Raw genomic sequence first — 4,493 nt, forward strand, 5'->3', positions numbered from 1 at the left:
GAGGTCAGGATGGTGATTCCCCCAGAAGGTTTTTTTTGTTTTTTTGGTTTTTTGGTTTTTTGTTTTTTTTTTTTTTTTTTTTTTTTTTTTTTTTTTTTTTTTTTGTTGAGAATGATTTTTGCTCTCCTGAGTTTCTTATTATTTCAAATGAAAACTTTCCAAAATGCTCTTTCTAACTCTATGAATAATTGAGTTGAAATATTGATGGGGATTGCATTAAATTTGTAGATTGCCTTAGGGAAGATGGCCATTTTTATAATGTTGATCCTCTCAATCCATGAGCATGGGAGATCTTTGCATCTTCTGAGGACTTTCTTTATTTTTCTTCTTCAGAGACTTGAAGTTTTTCTCATACAGATCCTTCACTTGCTTGGTTAGGGTCACACCAAGGTATTTTATATTTTTTATGGCTATTGTGAAAGGTGTCGATTCTCTAATTTCTTTCTCAAGCTGTTTGTCCTTTGAGTATGTTGAGTCCTGTTGTTATGTCTCCCCTTTCATTTCTGATTTTGTCAATTTGAATACTCTCTGTGCCCTCTGGTTTTTCTGGCTAAGAGTTTATTGATTTTGTTGATTTTCTCAAAGAACCAGCTCTTGGTTTTATTGATTCTTTGTATAGTTCTTTTTGTCTCTATTTGGTTGATTTCATCTCTGAGTTTGATTATTTCCTGCTGTCTACTCCTCTTGGGTGTATCTGCTTCTTTTTGTTCTAGAGCTTTCAGCTGTGCTGTCAACTTGCTAGTGTATGCTCTCTCCAGTTTCTTTTTGGAGGTGCTCAGAGTCATGAGTTTTCCTCTTAGTACTGCTTTCATTGCATCCTATAGGTTTGTGTACATTGTGCTTTCATTTTCATTAAATTCTAGAAAATCCTTAATTTCTTTCTTTATTTCTTCTTTGACTATGCTATTATTGAGCAGAGCATTGTTCAGCTTCCATGTTTATGTTGGTTTTTTGTTGTCTTTGTTGTTATTAAAGACCAGCCTTAGTCCATGGTGATCTGATAGGGTGCATGAAGGTATTTCAATCTTCTTATATCTATTAAGGCTTGCTTTGTGACTAGCTATATGGTCAGTTTTGGAAAAGGTGCCGTGAGGTGCTGAGAATAAGGTATATTCATTTGTTTTTAGATGAAATGTTCTATGGATGTCTGTTAATTCCAATTTGTTTGAAACCTCTGCTAGTTTCACTATGTCTCTGTTCAGTTTCTGCTTCCATGATCTGTTCATTTATGACAGAGGGGTGTTGAAGTCTCCTACTATTCTTGTGTGTGGTGCATTATGTGCTTTGAGCTTTTAATAGGGTTTCTTTTATGAATGTGGGTACTCTTGTATTTGGAGCATATATGTTCAGAACTGAGAATTCGTCTTGATAGATTTTTCCTTTGATGAGTAAAAAGTGTCCTTCCTCATCTTTTTTTGATAACTTTTGGTTGAAGATCTATTTTATTCGATATTAGAATGGCTACTCCAGCTTGTTTCTTGGAACCTTGCTTGGAAGGTTTTTTTCTCCAGACTTTTTCTCTGAAGTAGTGCCTGTCTTTGTCTCTGAGATGAGTTTCCTGTATTCAGCAAAATGCTGAATCCTGTTTATGTATCCAGTTTGATAGTTTACGCCTCTTTATTGGGAAACTGACTCTATTGGTGTTAACAAATATTTTAGATTTGTGATTGTTGTTTCCTGTTATTTATGTTGTTAGATGTAGAATTATGTTCGTGTGTATCTCTTATTTTGGTTTTCTTGTATGATTATGTTCTTGCTTTCATAGGGTGTAGCTTTCTTCCTTGGATTTTCCATCTATTATCCTTTGTAAGGCTGGAGTTTTGGTCAGATATTGTGTAAATCTATTTTTTTTCTTGGAATATCTTGTTCTTTCCATCTATGATAATTGAGAGTTTTTCTGGATATAGTAACCTGAGATAGCATTTGTGTTCTCTTGGGGTCTGTATGATGTCTGCCCAGGATCTTCTAGCTTTCATAGTCTTGTTGAGAAGTCTGGTGTAGTTCTGATTGCTCTGTCGTTATATGTTACTTGTCCTTTTCCCCTTACTGCTTTTAGTATTGTTTCTTTGTTTTGAACACTTGGCGTTTTGACTATTACGTGTCAGAAATAATTTCTTTTCTGGTCAAATCTATTTTGAGTTCTGTAGGCTTCTTGTATGTTCACTGTCATCTCATTCTTAAGGGTAGGGAAGTTTTCTTCTATGATTTTGTTGAAGATATTTATTGTGCCTTTTAGTTGTTATTCTTTGCCCTCTTCTACACCTATTATCCTTAGGTTTGGTCTTTGCATTTTGTCCTAGATTCTGGACATTTTGGATTAGGAGCTCTTCGGGTTTTGTATCTTCTCTGACTGTTTTGTCTATGTTTTCTATGTTGTCTTTAGCCCCTGAGATCCTCTCTTCCATCTCTTGTTGTTAGTGATGCCTGTATTTATGACTCCTGATTTCTTTCTTAGGTTTTCTGTCTCCAGGGTTGTCACTTTTTGTAATTTATTTATTGTATCTATTCCCATTTTCATTGCTTCACCTGTTTGGTTGTGTTTTTCTGTAATTCTTTGAGTGATTTCTTCTAGTTTTCCTGTAGTTATTTAAGGTAGTTATTCATGCACTTCTTGAAGAGCTCTGTCTTCATCATGAAGTATGATTTTAAGTCTAAATCTTTTTTTTTTTTCCTGGTATGTTAGGAAATCCGCTATCACTGTGGTGGGAGAACTGGGTTTTGTCTTAGTTTCCATTGCTTGGGTTCTTGCACTTTCCTCCTCCCTTCTTGTTGTCAGTGATTGTAGGTGATCTTTTTATCTCTTTCTGCTGCTTGTCTCTTTTGTGGGTCTGAAGGCCCGTAGACTCAGGAGGGAAATTGCTACTGGGTGTCCGGCTCTTTGTGGACAGGCAGTGAGTGAATTCTGATGACAGGGACTCAGTTCTGTCTTCATGAGTTCAGGTGTAAAAGCTCTTGGGAGGCTGTTCTGAGAACTCAGCCCTCTGCCCACAGGTCCTGAGTCCTAATGGCGGAGACCCAGCTTTCTCTCTCTCGGCCAGAAAGAACCATCATTCAGAGAGCACCATGCTCCCTGCGCTCCAAGAACTCCCTGTGGTGTTCCCTTGGTGGACAGCTCACGGGCCTGTCCATCAGGCTTTCCCTTGGTCCAGGTGGAAGGATACCTGTACAGCTGTTCTGGGAGCCCACCCTTCAGTGGGCCGAATCCGAGTCCTGATAACAGAAACTTGGCCCTCTCTCGAAGAAAATCTTTTAAATTGAATTTTTAAAATAATTACTCATGGCCTATATGAAGTCTTTAGTTCATCATAAATTGATATTATCTCCCATGATCTAACTTATTCCAATTTTTATTTTTTATCAAGGAAAATCAATACACTCTCTTACCATATTTGCTTGCAAAGGAGAAATTAGTTTTCTCCAGTGCAGTCTCACTGGATCTATTAACCAAACTTAAGATTAGGCCCATGCCCAGTAGGAGATGGTCAACACAAAATGATCTCAATGTTGTTTTTGTCTCACATTGATTTGTTTGGACACTTTTTGTCTTACTGGCGTTTTGTTTGTGTAGACTGTTTCATGATTTTGTGTTTTTGTGGATTTTATGTGTTTGTGTTTCTTGTGTGTTTTTTCTTTGCCTTTAAAAAATAGGTTTTTGTCTAGATTGTTTGTTTCACTTGCCTTTTTTTTCGGGGGGGGGGGAGAGAGAGCATTCATGGAATTAGGTATGTGGTGAGATAGGGAGCTGAGAAGGAGAAACCATGAATAAAAGAATATAGTGTCTGAAAAAAATTGTGATGAAAAGAAAAAAAAAGAAATTATCAGATGCTAGGAAAAATTAGTACAACAATATTAATATAGTGTGTTGTTTAAAGCAGTTTGAGTAATACTTACAGGTACTACTTACTACCTGTGGCTATGGCCCTGATTGTCCTACTCTGTATAATGAACTTAGAGAACTCTGTGCAAAGCCTTTCTTTACAACACTGGTTATGCCAATCAGATGTGAACCTCACCTCATAGCTTGCCACTCTTAAATTAAGAGTCCTGAGTGTCTATTTGAATCTTTTGTAGTACAGTATTTAAAGTCAGCAAATATGGCCCTAATCCTTAGGGCACAGTACTGTCAGAATAGCAGGACAATATCTTTTGGCTTGGAAGATCTTGGAAGAACTTACTTCTTTCGTTATCAAAACCAACTGTAGCCTTTCCCTTTGGTCTTTACAGGCATATTACATGCCCAGTTTGAAGCAGAGAACAAAGAAGTTCCTGAGATCTTTTATCAGCCATATTCCCTCTGTTTCCTTCACTCCTGTGGGTACTTTCTTCTTACTGTTGTATTGTATGATTTGCAGATGTGCCGTGTGTGATCTTTACCATACCCCATTAACCTGTGATACATCAGACTTATATCTTTATTTAAAACCCTTTGTGTTTACAAAATGTCTCTTGATGGATTTTTATTGGCATATATAGTGCACATGAGCTTTTGTTTG

The sequence above is a fragment of the Micromys minutus genome, assembly GCF_963924665.1.
Source record: "Micromys minutus genome assembly, chromosome: 1".
NCBI classification, from domain to species: domain Eukaryota; kingdom Metazoa; phylum Chordata; class Mammalia; order Rodentia; family Muridae; genus Micromys; species Micromys minutus.